Source organism: Phacochoerus africanus, chromosome 1 (assembly GCF_016906955.1).
Source record: "Phacochoerus africanus isolate WHEZ1 chromosome 1, ROS_Pafr_v1, whole genome shotgun sequence".
NCBI classification, from domain to species: Eukaryota; Metazoa; Chordata; class Mammalia; order Artiodactyla; family Suidae; genus Phacochoerus; species Phacochoerus africanus.
This window is the reverse complement of record NC_062544.1, coordinates 160,301,896-160,321,493: the sequence shown is the minus strand read 5'-3', so window position 1 is coordinate 160,321,493 and position 19,598 is coordinate 160,301,896.

The following is a 19,598-nucleotide window of genomic DNA, read 5'->3' as shown; positions in this document are numbered from 1 at the left end:
CCAGGGCTGCAGGCTGTGCAAGCAGTGGGCCAGTCCAGATGCACAGAGGATGGGGGCGGGGGCAGGGGGCGCGAATGGCAAAGGACACTAGCTCTGAGGTCAAGTGGACTGGAGTCTGATTCTGCTTTTGCCACTCTGTAGTCCTGTAACGAGAGGAGTGACCCTTCACTTCTTTGAAAAAAAAGTGTGTTTATGTATAATATATATTATTATAGAATGCATAATTTTTTTTTTCTTTTTTGGCTGCCCCATGGCACATGGAGTTCCCATTCCAGGGATCAGATCCAAGCTGTAGTTGCAAACTAAGTTGCAGCTGCAGCAACACCAGATCCTTAACCCACTGTGCTGGGCCGGGGATCAAACCTGCATCTTAGTGTTCCCAAGATGCTGCTGATCCCATTGTGCCACAGCAGGAACTTCAGAATGCATAGACATTTTGTGCAGGCACGCACGTGCACACACACACACACACACACACACACAAACACACCTAGCACTTAGTTGGGACTTATTTAAAGGTAGTCATGATTAATACTGTCATTATTATCAAGAAAATGGAGAAGTTAAGCCACACCAATGTCTCATATCTCTTTCAACTAAAATCTCCCCACTCCCACCCAGGTGACCAAGCGGTGTGGGTCTCTGCTGCCAGCCCAGGCCTCCATGCAACCAGCTGGACTGAACTTAAGGCTGTCCTCTATCTCTCCCCCCATGTCCCCATCCTCCAGGTTCAGGGGTGCTTCCCAGGCTCCCAAGGGCTGTGACCATGCCTGGAAGTCTCCCAGACCAGCCCCACCAGCCTTGGTCCTGGTTACCCCTTAGGAGCAGGCCTCGTCAGGAAGGAAGGGGGCCTCCTTGGCAGGCCTTCAGCATTATGAGCGGGCTCAGGTGGAGTAAGTCTGGCCTGTGGCTCAGAATAGGGTGACTGGATAATTCACTATCCAAATCAGGACACTCCGAACAGTGAAATGGGGGCACCAAAAAGAATTTTTCTGGGACCACACATATACTCAGGGCTATGTTGGCCCCTGGGATGTATGGCTACCCATTCTCAGACCACTCTGGGCCTGAGACCCGCTCCCCCACCACAGAACTGTAAAACAACCTTCCTTTGGAGTTCTCGTTGTGGTGCAGTGGTTAACGAATCCAACTAGGAACCATGAGGTTGCAGCTTCGATCCCTGGCCTTGCTCAGTGGGTTAAGGATCCGGTGTTGCCGTGAGCTGTGGTGTAGGTTGCAGACGTGGCTCAGATCTGGTGTTGCTGTGGCTCTGGTGTAGGCCAGGGGCTACAGCTCCGATTTGACCCCTAGCCTGGGAACCTCCATATGCCACAGGAGTGGCCCTAGAAAAGGCAAAAAGACCAAAAAAACTAAAAAAAAAAAAAAAAAAGAAAGAAAAAGAAACTTTCTTTAACATAACCTACACTAAGTCCACCTTTCAGAATGACCTTCCCTGATGACTCGACCTCTCAAGGCCATGTGGTCTGGCAAGCCTCTGGACAGCCGGCCCCAGCTCCCAGCCAGGCATGGTTTACTCAGTGTTCAGTTTCCCTTCACTGTTTCTGATGGGTGAGCAACTCTGGAGAAGGGGCTGATGGGGCCCAGCATCTAGGTCACCTCTTGGGACTTAGAGGTGTGCGTTGGGAGGCCCTGGCTCATTGCATCCCTCGCCAAGGCCTTGGTGCCTAGGCCACATGTGCCCCCAGTGTGCTCTTCCGCCACCCAGGTTGACCTCAGCAGGACTACCGACTGCCTTGGCAGCCACCACGGGTGAGCAGTTACGGTCACTTGGTCCTCACTCAGGCTCTTGTGTGTTACCTTTTGGAGCTGCACTGGGAACCTACAGGTGTTACAACTGACTGAGGCTTGCTCTAGGATGAAAAAGGACAGCATGTGCACAGGTATCCTATCAGGTCCAAAAGCCAAAGCAGTTTCTTCATGGATCTGTTGCAACAGTCCCACCTGACAGTCCATCCTCCCCTGTGTCCCCAGCAAGCAGCCATCCTGCTTGACTGGGAACATGCAGTCCATGGTCCTCACCCTTGGGGCCCTGCCCTTCACGACTCAGGCCAGGGTCCTGAGACCTAGCCCCCTCAAAAGTAGTCTGAGAGAGGAGCTTATGATCCCAGGAGCTCAAACCAGCAGGTCCTGACCAAGCCGATTCCATTTTAGAGAGGTTTTATTTCTGCTCCTTCCAAGGGGCTGCACACCCTCAAGTCAGCACCCAGAGATGTGCCTGTAGCAGGTCCGACAGCATCCAGAGCCAGGCCTACCAGCGAGTTGGCAGTTAGCTGATCAAGTGGCCAGTGAGTGGAGTGGCCTTGGGCTCCACTCTGCTCAGCTGGCAAGCCCATTGGACATCTACCCTGAGGCCTGCAGGCAGGACACACACACTACTGACACAATGGCTCTTCCCCATGCCTTCCTCTCTTGCTCCCAAAGTGCACTTTTCAACCCACAATTCACACGCACACCCTCTTTGGAGCCTACATGATTTGGGTTATTGGAGCCCTCTCTGAATGGACTGATCTCTGGTTTTAATCTGTCAAAAGGAGGGAACCACAGCTGGGATTACGGCAAGGTCCAGGCACAAGGACAGCAAGCAAGGGCTGGGCCCAGGTGGTCTGGCCAGCAGCCTGCCCAGCCCACCCCTCACTCCCTCAGGGCCAGGACCCTCGGGCCTCCCAGGCCATGCCTCTATATGAGGAGGGTCCCTTCCTCCCCACAGGACTGGCCAGGGGTGAGTGGGGGACAAATATCAGATTTCTCAGCTTCCTGCTCTGTGGGGCAGATGACAAGATTATTACCTCTCAGAGGGGGTACAGGCTGAAAATATCAACAGGTTCCAGGAGGATTTTGAGGGTTGCATGAAATGTAACAGAGCAGGGGGCATGACAAATTGTGAACAGGGTGTGTCCTGCTCTGCCTTTCAACACCTGTTCTCATTCAAGGGTCCAAGCTCCTTTGAGAAAGAACATACAAATTGTTCACACTAAAATATGAATGATTAAATAGTCTTCACTCATTGTATACTTTACTGAAGGTTTTCACAGAAAACACATACATAGGAATTTTTTTTGGCCACATACACAGCAGGCGGAAGTTCCCTGGGCCAGGGTTCAAACCTGTGCCACAGCACTGACAACACTGGATCTTTAACCATTAGGCCACCAGGAAACTCCAAGAGAAATTTTTTTTTTCTTTTTTTGTCTTTTCTAGGGCCTCTCCTGCAGCATATGGAGATTTCCAGGCTAGGGGTCTAATTGGAGCTGTAGCTGCCGGCCTATGCCACAGCCACAGCAATACCAGATCCAAGCTACATCTGCACCTACACCACAGCTCATGGCAACACTGGATCCTTAACCCACAGAGCAAGGCCATGGATCGAACCTGCAACCTCATGGTTCCTAGTTGGATTCATTAACCACTGAGCCACGATGGGAACTCTTGAGAAATTTTCAATGTAACTTTTCAGTTACTGCCTTCTCTGTCATACGAATGTATACACACATGTGCACACACACACAGACGTGCACACACAAACCACATATGCACATACATGCAAACATAATGGATTCCCCATCCAGACCAAACTACTTAGTATTTCCTGAACACCCTGGACCCTCTCTCCCTACTGACATTTATGCTCTCTACAATCCATTAAAGCATTCCCCCACCCTGCTTCCCTAATTTTCTTAAATGCATCCTTCAAAACCCAGCCCAGTCAACATTCTCTCCAGGAAACTTTCTGCAGGCTCTCTCTGTCCAGGCTGCACTAGGAGTTGTCCGGCGGTAGCCCTCTGTGCGCCTCTCTAGCACGCCCCCGCCCACCATCCTGAGCAGTCATCCTGTTTCCTGGCCTGACTCTCCCACTAAGCTGTCAGCTCCTGAGGGCAGGAACCTGGGTCTCATTCTCTACTTCATCCCTAATGTCCAGCACAAGGCTTGGCACAGAGCAAGTTCTTGGGGGAAGGCTGGCTGAACAAATGACCATCAATATCAAGGAAGATTTCTTCTTTCTGAGTAATAAAGTCTGAGCCTCTGCTGGGGAGATACAGAGCCAGGCACCCACAACAGCCAAGTGTGACATGGTTATGCACCCAGAGGCACACCAAAAACACACAGGCTCATCTCCTCTGACCAAAAGGCCTTCACTGCTTTCCTAAAAATCATTCTGACTATGGCTTGGAAAAAAGAAACAGAACCAAAGCTTGAAGAATTAGTGAAAGACATGTTATTGGGGCCCCTGGAAATACACTACCTGTAAAATGTGAAAATTAGCCAGTAAAGACATATGTCATGCCAAGCTGTGACCTCTCAGATCCGCAGCAGTCCCTACCTCTCCAGGCTGGCGGGCTCCCAGCCTACCCACCTCACTAGGTGTCCCCAGAGGCAGGTAGATGGCTTCTCAGACCATGCTGGTTATTATTCACAGTTTCACAATAGCACAGCCTTCTAGCCTATCTTGTTCTGTCCCTTGGACCTGAAGCCACAGCTCCTTCCTTTCTGCTGCTCCCAGCAACCAGGCCTGCTGGGAGTGAGAACACGCCTGGGATAACAGGAACTTCCCAGGATATACTTGTCACAAGCTACATGTGGGCATGCCCTCCCCTCTGCATGGCCACACGCCATGTATCAGCCTTGGACATCTTAGTGTGAGGGGCCGTAGCGCTCCACCGGGGTTCAAATCCTGACTTCGCCCACATGTGTAAGCTGGGTGATCTTGGGTAAGACATTTAACCCCTCTGGGCCTCCATGTGCTCATTTGCAAAATGGGAAAAATAATATTTATCCCACAGGTGTGGGCTGAATATTAAATCTACCCAAAGAACTCTTAACATTGTCTAGCTGGGTTAGTGGCTAATAACTGTCAGTGATCACTATCACATACCCACATGTACAGAAATCTGCATGGCTGATCTGTGATGTTTTCATCACTGATTTTCAGTCATAGGCTAAGAGCTTCCCTTCCCAGACTCTGAGGGGCAGTCCAAAGTGCCTGAGAGTCAAGGGCATGATTAGGACTTAAGAATCATTTATTCATTCAACAAACATCTAGCAGTCACCTTACAGGGAACCAGAGATGGGACAAGGCCCAGAGCTGCCTTGAGGAACACATGGCCAGGTTGAGGCACAGAGCAAGGAACTGATGGTGACAATGGTCTGTGATAAATGCCATACAAAGCATGGGAAGCTGGGGAGTGGTCAGTGGTGGGACTTGTGAGGGAGACGGTCCAGCCTTGAGAAATCAGGGAAGGCTTCTTCTAGGAGAACACTTAAACACTAAGGCTAAACATGAATTAGCCATGTGAAGGAGTAAGAGGAAGGGAGATGGCCCCAGGCTACACTGAGTCAAATTAATTAATTAACAGTAACAACTACCACAACTAAGAACTAACTGCTGGCTCTGGATGTCTTCTCTGTGTCGAGCATTTGAGCCACGTTATCTCATTGAAGCCTCACTCTCAGCTCTGACTAAAGGGACAGTCTCTTCTTTTGTCCCTGACTATAACTTCAACGCCTAGAATGGTGCCTGGAACTTAAATGATGCCCAATAAATATCTGTAGAATGAATAAAGATCAAGCACCCCTCTAAGGTTGGTTCTCATATGATCCCCATGTTGTAGATGAGGAAACTGAGGCACAGAGAAATCAAGTGCCTTGCTGAAGGATGTCCCACAGCCAGCTGTAAAACAGAGCTAGAGTTGTCTAGTATCAGGCCAGGATTCTCCCCATTTAGGCTCAGTGATGGCAAGATTGGCCTAAGGGACCTTGGCAGCCAAAGCAACCTCTCCCTCACATCCCTGTGAAGGACCAAGTCATGGAAAAATTGATGGGAGCGCCCCCCCAAAGTGGGCTCTGTGAGAAGGGCTTGCGAGCAGGGTGCCCTCCGCCCTCTCAACCCCATTCTCATAGCTGTTGGCCCAGCAACCCATGTTTACATTTCTCCTTCAATCTGGAGGCTGCAGATTGAAATTATCTCCTCTTGACTGTGTCAGCCTGTCCTGAGCCTTGCTCCCAGCCACAGCACCTCCCAGCAAGCCCAAGGTAGCCACAGCTGGGGTCTGATAAAGTTGGCCCTGTCCCATGGATTTCTGAGGAGGTGGGAGTGAGAGGACCCCTTTTCCCCCACGTTGCAGTCAGCAGCCCTCCCTGCTCGGGGACTGAAGGGAAGTGCAGCGCTCCCCTCCCCAACCCCGGCAGACTTCGAGAGCCCCAGGCCACCACAGGACCCCCACAGGATCCCAAGAGAGTACAGTCTGTGGCTGGGCACACTGTAGCCGAGGTTACCTGGTAGGAAGATGACTTCCAGGAAAGTGGAGAGATACAGGGCCTCTTGCATTTTAGATTCTCTTTCCTCATGGCCATTCTCACTATCTCTGTGATGAAAGCACTTGCTGTGCAACCCTAAGGCAGTCCCCTCCCCTCTCTGGGCCTTAGTTACTTTATCTATACATTGAGGGACTAGGATAGATGTTCTTGGGTGATGTGCAGGGATCAGCCTTGAGCCAGGCTCTTCTAAGCTCCATGAAGCCAATGCTCATTCTTATCTGCATCCCTAGCACAGAGCACAATGTTTGGCACTCAGTAGGTGCTCAAGGAGTGTTTGTTGACTGAATGAATGATGCATGTCTATCTGTCTCCTTTCCCTGCCAGAGGAGACTTCCCTTTCCAAGCTCTCAGGACCCTCATGAACCCTATCATACCTTGGAGCCCATCTCAGTATCTCCTTGGCCAGCCATGGACTCTAGGCCACATCTTGATCTATGGAGTGATCTTTTCCCATCTCTTCTCTCAGCATGAGGTCTTGATAAAAATCACTTACTGCACTGTGGAAACTTGAAAAACTGCGGCTATTACCATTATTAAAGTGTCAGATAAGCTAATTCACCCCAAAGACTTAGTAGTTAATAGATAACAAACAGGTCTTTTTCTAGAAGGGTTCTAAGAAGGGGAACCCCAGAAAACAAATCTCTAAGCATGCATCTCACGTGCTATAGCAGATTCTAGCCTAGCTCCTGGGTGTGGGAAGGATGTAGGGCAGGCATTCTAACAGGAACACAGGATCCTGAGGCTAAGGTCCATGTCTCAGAGAATCAGAGGAGGCAGAGCAAGGGCAGGAGCTTGCTAGCCAGCCAAGCTAAGAGAACACAGCCCTGCTGAGGGGCCACATACTTACCATTCCCTGCAATAGTGATGGTAATACAGCCAATAGTGGAAACACAGGTAGAGAAGTCTAAGATGGGGTCAGCATGGGCTGAGTCATGCAAACACTCTGTAGCAGGAAGCCATGCTTGGCCTAGAGCCAGGCACCAAATCTGAGGAATCTGTAAGGAACTAAAACAGGCTGAGCAACATGTCCACAATATGAAACAATTACAGATATAACAGCCAAGTGCTAGATGGTGGCATCGTCAGTACTGAACTCCTACTCCTACTTCAAAACCCTAATAAGGATTCCTGCTCCTGGAAGTACTATGGATTCAATATTCTAAAAACAAATAAACAGACTTCTGGTTTTAAAATATTACTGCTTGGATAAAATACAGCAAACAAACTTTTTAAATGTAGAGCTGAACTTGGAGTAAGCAAAGACTCTCCAAATGTCAGAGGTGAAGAGGAGACAGGCCTCCAGCTTAGAGAGCCAGTGCTATATCAGAGCAGCTCCCAGGAATTTGCTGCTACCAGTACACTGAAATCTTAAGGTTTATTGGCAACAGAGGAGACAAGGCCTTAGGCATATGTGTGATTGGATCCCCTGCCCTGTTCCTTTCCCATACACAAAAGTTGGGGCTTTTGAAAGGCTATACCCTCAGTAAAAGGATGAACTAGAAAAATGTGCCCCCCATCAAATTCAACTACTTTAGCTCCAAGACTTGATCTTAGGCTTAGCACTAAGTGGGAAAAAGGAAAATAAAAAAATAAAGACTCCACCGGCAATTCATAACCATAGTCCTGAACTCTGAAGGTGTGAGTTCAAAATTACACTGCCTGCTTGGTCCAGGAAACCCCAAAGTCAAGAAATTAAAGTGGTCCAAGACCAGCAGTGCTTTGTTACACCTGGCAGAGGCAAAAGCAAAATTCCCTCTGTAGGAGCACCATCAATCCAGGCCCCTTAGGCTCCCTCCAGGTTTAAAATGGTCAATAGAGCTTGCAATCAGAAAGGTGTAAGACACACAAAAGAAAGCAAGTGGAGATCATCAGAAACAACCAGAAGTAGGATTCCACTCAAAAGGACTTGAGACAATGGAATAATTAGGTACAAAATATGAAATAACTAAGTTTAAAATGTTTAACAAAGGAAAACAAGGAACTGAAAACTCAAGCAAGGAGCAGACTAATAAAAATGACCAGGTCTAGGAGTTCCCACTGTGGCACAGTGAGTTAAGGATCTGGCATTGTCTCTGTGGCAGTGTGGGTTCCATCCCCAGTCCAGTGGGTAAAGGATCCAGCATTGCTGCAGCTATGGAAGAGGTTATGGCTGCAGCTTGGATTCAGTTCCTGACCTGGGAACTTCCAATGCCATGGGTATAGCCAAAAAAGAAAAAAAAAAGTGACCAGGTCTATTTGATGGATGGATGGATGGATGGGTGGATGGATGGAGAGATGGATGGATGGATGGATGGATGGATGGATGGATGGATGGATAGATAGATAGATAGATAGATAGATAGATAGACAGACAGACAGACAGATAGATAGATAAAGCTTCTTAAAATGGAAACTCAAATCATTTAAATTTAATGCCCAAGAGAAGTGGTTAAACTTCTGAATGGAGAATTCATGAGCTGAAAAACAGGTCTAAAGAAATGCGATAGTGCCGCATAGCAATTAAAAAATGAAAAATATAAGAGACACTAAAAAACCTGGAGGATAAAATGAGGTCTAAATTATGGCTAACTGGAGTTCCTGAAGATGCAATTTAGGGAGAGGCACTCTTTGAAGAAATAATGGCTAAGATGATAAAGGACATGAGTCATCAGATTCAGGAATCACTAGAAATCCAAGCAGGATAAGTAAAAATTAATTCACATGTAGACACATCGTAGTGAAACTGAAGAAGACATGGAAAAGATTTTTTTAAGGTGCCACGGGGAAGACAGCTTACTTATAAAAGAACAACAAGCAGACCAACAACCACAATAGAAGCCAGAAAGCAGTGGAATAACATCTTCAGCAGGCTGAGGGAAAATAACTATCTGCCTAGAATTCTAAACTCAGCTTAATCCTCACTCAAGAATAAAAGGATAGAACTATCGATGGAGGAATGGACAAAAAAGATGTGAGATACACACACACACATCCACACACTCACACACTGGAATATTATTCAGCCTCAAAAAAGAAGGAAACCCTGCCATTTGCAACATGGATAAACCTAGAGGATACTATGTGAAGTGAAATAAGCCATTTGCATGAAGACAAATACTGCATCATCTCACTTACATGAGGAATCTAAAATAATCAAATTTGGGAGTTCCCGTCGTGGCGCAGTGGTTAACGAATCCGACTAGGAACCATGAGGTTGTGGGTTCGGTCCCTGCCCTTGCTCAGTGGGTTAACGATCCGGCGTTGCCGTGAGCTGTGGTGTAGGTTGCAGACGCGGCTCGGATCCTGCGTTGCTGTGGCTCTGGCGCAGGCCGGTGGCCACAGCTCCGATTTGACCCCTAGCCTGGGAACCTCCATATGCTGCGGGAACGGCCCAAGAAATAGCAAAAAGACAAAAAAATAAATAAATAAAAATAATAAAATAAAATAATCAAATTCGTAGAACCAGAGAGTAGAATGGTGGTTAGCAGGGGCTGGAAAGGAGGGATACACGGGGAGATGTTGGTCAAGATGAACAAAGTTTCAGTTACACAAGTTAGATGCGGGCAGTCTTATGTACAACAATGTGCTCAGAGTTAACAAATTGTATTGCATATTTGAAACTTGCTAACAAGGCAGATCTTAAGTATTATTATCATGCACATACACCCACAAAACGTAGTGGCTATGTGATGGATATGTTAATTGGATTGACTGTGGTGAATATTTCATATTGTAGACAAACCTCAAATCATCAAGTTGTATCTCTTAACTATGTACAATTTTAAATTGTCAATTATACCTCAATAAAGCTTGGAAAAAATAAGAATTAGAGGACAATAGCCTTTCAGACAAAGAACTAAGTTTACTACTATATGTCTTCTCTAAAAGAGCACAAGGCAAATGAAAATGAATGAGAAAGATCTCGTGTAAAAGAAGGAACTGAGAACAAAGAAAATAGTAAATATTAGGCAAAGCTAAATAGCATTGGTTCTATTAAATGATAATAATGGCCATATTGGGGGGAAAAAAACCAATTTGGAACTGACTTAGTGGACAATAATAAGTAGAACACAGAAAATGGGAGGAGGGTGACTACCTTTAAGCATTAAGGTACCTGTTAAAACTTTAAAATGAGAATTAAACTTCCTACATCAATTAAGAAAGAAAATGGGGAGTTCCCATCATGGCTCAGTGGTTAACGAATCTGACTGGGAACCATGAGGTTGCAGGTTCGATCCCTGGCCTTGCTCAGTGGGTTAAGGATCCAGTATTGCCGTGAGCTGTGGTGTAGGTCACAGACTCGGCTCGGATCCCAAGTTGCTGTGGCTCTGGCGTAGGCTGGAGGCTACATCTCCGATTTGACCCCTAGCCTGGGAACCTCTATATGCCTTGGGTATGGCCCCAGAAAAGGCAAAAAAAAAAAAGACAAAGAAAGAAAACAGAATTTTTTTTCCATGCCTACAGCATGCAGAAGTTCCTGGGCCAGGAATCAAACTTATACCACAACAGTGTGCCGAGTCACAGCAGTGACAAGTCTAGATCCTTAATTGGCTAGGCCACCAGGGAACCCTGAAAACAGAACTTTATTTGTATTTATTTATTTATTTATTTAGTCTTTTTAGGCCTGCACCTGCAGCATATGGAAATTCCCAGGGTAGAGGTCATATTGGAGCTGAGGTCATATCAGCTGGCCTACACCACAGCCACAGCCACACCAGGTCCTAGCCGCATCTGCAACCTACACTGCCGCTTGTGGCAATGCTGGATCCTTTAACCCACTGAGCGAGGCCAGGGATAGAACCCACATCCTCATGGATACTAGTCAGATTCTTAACCTGCTAAGCCACAACAGGCACTCCCAAAAACTGAATTTTTAAAAATTCTTAAGTGAGACATGAAAAGTCCCTGACTTTGAAAAGCTCAGAGTCTCCTCAAGGGGACTCTGAGTGGAGGGAGCAAACAAAGACATAATTTTACTGACACAGCTCTGAACCTCTGCCCTGAAATCCTAGAGGCTAGAAGATCTGCAGCACTTGGGCCATAGGGCCTATTTCCTACCAGGCTTCTTCCCCACATGAGGCCTACAGGGTCAGGTAAATCAGATGTGTGTGTGTCTGTGTGTGTGTGTTCCAACTCAGCTGCTGTCTGACTATATATAAAACTGTCTCCCACTATGTGCTGGGCACTTTCCTGGACACCAGAGATAATACCAGCTCCTTTTCATGTCCTAGTCCTGACTGCCTCTCATGCTTTTTCACTCACCATTCTATACTTTCTATGGAATATCGGTATAACCCTACACACAATGGGCTGTGTCCACTGCCAAGGTTTTACTCATAGCTGTCCCTCCTGCTGGTTTCTTTTACCTGGTTAACATTTACCTGCCTTTCAGATTGGGCTCGGGTATCACTGCATCCAGGAGGTCTTTTTCATCACCCCTCCATTCCTAGTTGGGCTAGATGTCTCTCTTTAGGATCTCCATCATGTCCTGGGGTATGTCAATTGCGAAACTTATAATAATACTAAAACCAACTCTTATGGAGCACTTCCTATGTTCCAGGAGTGATACTAAGATGTTAACATGTATTAACGTTTTTAATCCTCAAAAAATCCCTATGAAATAGGATAGCTTCTAGCTCCTTCCTGAGTCATTCTCTTTCCTTCCTTACTAATTTAACTCTAATTCTGTTGGGAATACCAATGTGCCCAGCTTAATAATTACATTTCATTCAGAACTTTGTAATTAAATTCTGACCAATGGGATGTAGGTGGAAGTTAGGGGAGAATTATGGGGATATCTTTAAAGGGTGGCTGATGCAGCTGGAGGTACATGTTGCCCTTTATCTTTCATCCTTCTTCCAAACTGGAATGGTGACTTGATGGCTTGAGTTGCAATAGTCACCTTGCAGCTATGAGACAATCTTTAAGAAGAAAGCCACACTCTAAAAATGGTGAAAGAGAAAAACAGAAGGAATTGTACCTTTGATACAGCCAAAGGAACTCTTATTGGACTGATAATAACTAACAACTTTGGACAAAATTAAACATACAACTATTGTAAGGCACTAGAGAGCAAACAAAAGCAAGCAGATTCTGGAAGGGAGTTCATATTTGGAAGAAGGGATGAGGCACAGGCTATTTGCCGGTTTTCTGGCTCTTAGCTTCAAGAGAGTTCAAAGTCAGCTTGAACAGACACTGAGCAGTGAGCACTATGAGGAATGACCAAAGCTCTATAGAAAACACAGAGTTTTTCTGGCTTAAAGAACCAACAGATAAAGCTTAGGGAAACCTTAGTTTCTGGAACAGGAAAGCAGAAATCTCCTTTCTAAGGAGAGATCTGAAGACAAAGAACCTTGAATTCTACACCAACTCTGTTCAAAGCTCTGGTGACTGTTGACCCATGTACTTGTGGAGCAAGCTCAAAGCTGTCCAGCTAGAGATAAAAGAACTCAGTGAGATTTTTGTTGCTGCCTCAGAAAAAGAGTCTGTAGTTTGACTCCAACCAAGTTGCTTACCAGCTAAAATTTGTTTAAAAATCAACACTCTCCATTAGAATATAACAGAACCCAGTGCTTCCACAATATTACACTCACAATGTATAAGATACAATTAAAGAAATATTACTCCACAACTTAGAATAGATTTACAAGGAGATCCTGCTGAATAGCATTGAGAACTTTGTCTAGATACTCATGTTGCAACAGAAGAAAGGCTGGGGGAAAAATGTAATTGTAATGTATACATGTAAGGATAACCTGACCCCCTTGCTGTACAGTGGGAAAAAAATAATAATAAATAATTAAAAAAAAAGAAATATTACTCAACATAGGAAGAACAGGAAAATGTGATTGATTCACAAGAGAAAAGACAGTCAATGGAGGTTAAGATGTTGGAATTAGCAAAGATTTTAAAGGAGTTTTTATAGTTATGATCAAGGATATAAAGAATATATTTTAGTAATGCACGGAGATGGAAAGAAAAAATTGCACTGCTGCCTCTGGGCTGGGTGTACCTGGAGAAAGATGGGATACTTGAGTGAGATGGAATTACATGAAGAGAGGAGATAGAGGGGAAAGGAGTGAGGGGAAAGGAAGGAAAAGGAAAAGGCAGGGTTTGAGGAGAAGAGAGAAAAGTGGAGAGGAAAGCACAGAATAGTAAGTACATGGTTCCTATGGCTAGAGAACAGGGAAGTACAACCAGCCCCTGCCTCCTGATCCCTGTGACCTGAGAGTCACCCCTCATCAGGATGCCTCTGTCCTCATTCCGTCACCTTGTACCACCCTTGGAAGCACTGCTCACCCTGTGACCCTCCAACTCCATCTTCCTCTAATGCTGCTGCATTCAGGCAAGGACATTTTCATACTCATCCAAGGTGCAGGGAGAAGAAGAGGAAAACAAACACAGGTTCTACTATGAACTATGAGAGTTAAAGGCTAGGACTGGCATTCCCATCATGGCTCAGCAGTTAATGAACCCAACTATCATCCATGAGGACACGGGTTCAATCCTGGCCTTGCTCATTGGGTTAAGGATCCGGCCTTGCTGTGAGCTGTGGTGTAGGTTGCAGACGCGGTCTGGATCCTGTGTTGCTGTGGCTGTGGTGTAGGCCAGTGGCTACAGCTCTGATTGGCCCCCTAGCCTGGGAACCTCCATATGCTGCGGGTGTGGTCCTAAAAAGACAAAAATACAAAAATAAATAAATAAATAAAGGCTAGGACTTATTCTGTACAATAGCAAAGCCCCTTCTCATGCTTGCTCCCAGCTTCCGTCCATGTAGGGGGCACTATCAAGCCTGGTGCCATCAGGTGAACCTGCACCACTTGCTCCCACAAAGGCTCTACCTGGACAGCTGGGCTACCGGCCAGCATTGTCCAACCATGCCTTCATCATGAGGTGCAACAGGGCTGTGTTAGTGTTGACAGTGGTTTGGGGGTTCTGGGAGGACTTGAGGTATACTCAGAGAAACCAAGAGCTTCAAGGCATGGTTTCCACAAGTGCAACACCAAAGTCATAGCCCTCTGTTCATTGGCAGCAGCAAACAGAACAAGCATAAACATCAGGACCTAAGCTACATGTGTACCCCCTTCTCCCAGGCAACTTAACAGCTGCTGATTTTTGCCCCTCCTAATGGTTCTAGGGGGTTGCCAGGACAGAGAGTCTTCCCTCCCAGTTTACATAAGTAAAAACTAAGGCCCTCAAAAATTAAGAGAACAGTGTCAGTTTGCACAGTGATGTATAAAAAGTAGCAGATGTAGGTCTACAACTTAGGAGTTCTGCGCCTCAGACAGAGTTCCTTCTCACTAACCAGAGAGGCAGCATCTTCTCCCCATCCCATCCTATTATCCCACACCCCCATTACTGCTTGTGGTATAGGTGTGCTCATTTCCACTCAGCTATGAGCTCTTGGAGGGTAAATACTGTGTCCCTTCACTTTTGCCTGCAGCAGCCAGCATGGAGCAGACTGAGACATAGGAAAGATAATGTAAAAGCTTAAATCAGTCTTGAGAAGAGAAGACTAAATTGCAGTGCAAGGTGGACATTCTCCAGGAGTTACTCCTTCTCTCCCAATAAGCATGTGACTGCAGCCACCCCAGCATTAGGGACCACCAACATGAACACAACACATGACATCTTTAGGCAAAGGAAATTGAAACCAACTCACTCAATTGGCCACCGTGGGTTTTTTTTTAAACATCCCTCTAAAAAAGGCAGGCAAAGCAATTGGCTCAAAACCTTGGGGAGCTGGAATGCATTTAGGGGCTCTGAGGTTGTCCAACCGGAACCTGCACATCCAGAGACCCCACCTCATTTCCCAGGCCCTGACAAGCTGATTGAACAGCGACAGGAAGAGTATCTGGTGGGTGATTGCAGACTATCCAGTGTCAGCTCATTGTTCCGGGAGGAAGCTGTCAGGACCAGACCTCCCGGGAGTGCCTGGGGCCTCTGGTTCTTATTTTTCCCTTTGTAGGTGGAGGGTGGGAGCCATCATCCTTTCCCCCCACCCAACTGGACATTCCCTGTCAGCTGTCATCAAGCCAAGGTCTCTACATTCCCAACTCCCAGAAACCTCACAGGAGAGGAAGGGCCAACTAATGCTTAAAAACAAAAGTTCTGTGCTTTTTTTTTTTTAAACCTGTGGTACAAACACTTACCATGAAACCACCCTCTTAAAAATTTAAGTGCACAATACAGTACTGCTGACTGTAGGTACAATGTTAACACAGCAGATCTCTAGAATTTATAAATCTTGCTTAACTGCAACTTTATGCCTGTTGAATAGTAACACCTCATTTCCCCTCCCCAGAGCCCCTGGCAATCACCATTCCATTCTTTGATTCTAGGAATTCGACTACTATAGATACCTCATATAAGTGTCATATAAGTGGAATCATGCAATAGTTGTCAGTCATTCTGTGACTGGCTCATCTCACTTAACATGATGTCCTCAAGGTTCACCCCTGTTGTCACAGACTGCAGAATTTCCTTCTTTTTTGAGGCTGAATAATATTCCATTGTATGTATATGCCACATTTTCTTTACTGATGTACCCATCAATGACCATTTAGATTGTTTTTACTTCTTGGCTACTGTGAATAGTGCTGTGGCAGATGTGGAAGTACTAATAATACCTTGTCAAGATCTTGATTTTAATTCCTTTGGATAAATACCCAGAAGTGGGACTATTGGTTCCATTTTGAAAATGCTGAGAAACCTCTATATTATTTTCGATAATGGCAGCACCATTTTTCATTTCCAGGAACAGTGTACAATGGTTCCAGTTTCTGCACATCCTTGCCAATATTTTCTGTCTTTTGGGTTTTTTTTTAATAACCATTCTGATAGGTATGCAATGTTATTTCATAGTTGTACTGATTTACATTTCCCTGATTAGTGATGTTACCTGTTTGTATGTCTTCTTCAGAGAAATGTCTACCAAATGCTTACTCCATTTTTCAATCAGGTTATTAGTTTGCTGCTATTGAGTTGTAGGAGGCCTTATATATTTTGGAGATTAACCTCTTATCAAAATGTACACTTTTCCAACAAACACTGTGCATATATATATATATACTTGTGCATATATCTGGCCACTCTTGAGTAAGTAGTTTTAGAAATGGAAGTCGTGAGGGATAAAGCAGTTTCAATTTAACAGATCTTGTCAAACTGCTGATGGTCTCTTTGAGAAAACAGCAAGTGGATCTTTAAACACATGAAACAAAACTCTTCATTGCTTAAGTCTGTGCCAGTCCCAAACATGGTCTCCTCATTATTTATTTTTTTCCTTTCAGAAAGTGCTTTTTTCCCCCAAAGAGGCATTTTTCTCAGAGGCCCAGCCCTCGCTTTCTTTAGAGCCATTCTGAAACTTTTAGGTATCTGAAACTTATGTAAGGAATGCATTTTCTTGTCCTGCCTTCTCCATTCCTACTCAGGGGCAGGTCATGCACAGAGATGACAGCATCAGGAATGTTGTGAAGAGCCCTGGGGCTGGTTTCACCCCAACCACTTAAGCCAGGCATTAAGAGTTCTAACCAGAGCCACACATTCTCACATAGGAAGTAGAGGCACATTTTTGCATATCTGTTTTGCAGTGGGGGTGGTAATTGGACACTACCTGTTAATATTTGAGAAGTGCACTTCTATGAATCAAGAAAATTAACCTCTGTAAGGATTAGAAACAATCTAACTTCTCAGTGGAGGATGGGATCACCTACTTGGCATAATGAACAGACATGAGGACCATGCCCACACACTACTGGAAAATATCATGCGTAGGTTTCCTGGCTAGGGGTGGAATTGGAGCTGCAGCCACCGGCCTACATCACAGCCACAACAACGTGGGATCCAAGTGGTGTCTGTGACCTAGGCCACAGCTCATGGCTACTCCAGATCCTTACCCCACTGAGGGAGGCCAGAGATGGAACCTGTATCCTCATGGATGTTAGTTGGGTACATTAACCGCTAAGCCATGACGGGAACTCCAAGCCCATTATTCTTGAATTTTTACTTTTGTCTACACATTTGGATCAGCATCCAGATCAAGATATAACAAATTTCCAGCATCCCAGGAAGTTCTCTCATGGTCCATTCCAGTTAGTATTCCCCATCCTCTAGAGCTACCTACTATTTTTATATCTGTCACCGTAGAGCAGTTTCTCCTGTTCTTCTACTTTCAAATAAATCACACTGCACCTCATAAACTCTCTTGAGTTTTTTGACTCAAGATAATGTCTGTGAGATTCATCCATGTTGTTTTGTGTATAAATAGTTCATTCTCATTTCATTGATCTGTGGTATTCCATTGCCTGAATATATTCTGATTTATTTTCCATCCTCTTCATAAGTGGGTATCTATGGACATTTTTCTACTTTTATACTATTATGAATAAAGTTGTTATAAACATTGTTATACTTGTCTTTATCTTGGATATATAACTCAGAGTGAAATTCTTGGCCCTAGGTATGCATGTTTAGCTGTTGCAGATGATGCCAAATAGTTTTCCCAAGGAGGTAAACCAACTACTACTCCCCCCAAGCAGTGGAGGTGTCCACAACTTTGCCAGCACTTGGGATTATCAAGTTGTTATTATAGTTTGTCTGTCTGTTTGCTAGCCATGGTGGGGGTGTATAGAACTTTGTCATTTGGTTTTAGTTTGCATTTCCATCATGAGAAATGATGTTCAAATTTTTCATGTTTATGGCCATTTGGAAACCTTCTTTTGAGAAATATCTGTCCCAAAGTCTTGTTCATTTTTTCATAGGATTGTTTTTTTGTTACAATCTTTGATATAAAAGAGTTCTTTCTATATTCTAGATACAAGCCCTTTGTTATATATGTATTGTGTATATTTTCTCCCAGTCTAAGGCGTGATTATTTGCTTCAGAAATTTTTTTTTCTACAAATATGCTTGTTTCCTTTTTAAGGAACTTCTCCTATGCTAGAGTCATGAAAATCTCGATTTTCCTCTAGAAGTTTTATTTTTTATTGAATTATAATTGACACACAGTATAGTATTAGTTTCAGGTATATCATATAGGTGACTCAGTATTTTTATACATTCTGAAATGATCACCACAGTAAGTATAGTTACAATCCGTCACCACACAAAGTTATTACAACGTCATTGACTAGATTCCCTATGCTGTACATTACATCCCTATGACTTAGATACTTTCTAACTGAAAATTTGTACCTCTTGATTCCCTTCACCTATTTCACCTATCTTCCTATCCCTCTCCCCTCTGGCAACCACCTATTTGTTCTCTGTATCTACATATCTATTTCTGTTCTGTCTTATTTGTTCATTTGTTTCATTATTCTACATATAAAAGAAACTGTCTTTCTCCACCTGACTTATTTCACTTAGCATAATATCCTCTAGGTCCACCTATGTTGTTGCAAATGGCAAGATTTTGTTCTTTTTTATGGCTGAGTAATAGTCCATTGTATGTATACATACTGTAACTTCTTTATCCATTGATAGACATGAGGTTGTTTTCATATCTTGGCTATTGTAAATGATGCTGCAATGAAAATAGGGGTACATACATGTTTTTGAATTAGTGGGTTTTTTCCCTTGGATAAATTACTGGGAATGGAATTGTATAGTACTGCTTTTTTAATTTTTGAGGAACCTCTGTACTGTTTTCCATGGTGGTTCTACCAATTTATTTACATTTCCAACAACAGTGCACAAAGGTTCCCTTTCCTCCACATCCTTAGCAACACTTGCTATTTCTTGTCTTTTTGAGAACAGCAATTCTGACAGATATGAGGTGATAATTAATTGTGGTTTTGATTTGCATTTTTCTGATAATTAGTGATATTGAATATCTTTTCATGTGTTTGTTGGACTAATGCATGTCTTTTTTGGGAAAATGTATTCTCATGTCCTCTGCCCATTTGTAAATTGTGTTGTTTGGTTTTTTGCTATTGAATTGTATGCATTCTTAAATACTTTGTATATCAACGCCTTATTGGATATATCATTTGCAAATACTTCTCCCATTCAGTAGACTGCCTTTTTGTTTTGTTGATTTCTAGAGGCTTTATTTATTAATCTTTCACATTTAGGTCTATGTTCTATCTTAAATTAAGTTTATATGGTGTGATGTAGAAACAAAGTTGTTTTTGTTTCTGTTTTCTATAGAGACATCCAATTGCTTTAGCATCAGTTTTGGCAAACACAATCCCTTCTCCCACCAAATTGCAGTGGCATCTTTGTTGCAAATCAAAGAACCACAAACTGGGTCTTTCTATTCAGTTCCATTAGTTTATTTTTCTGTCT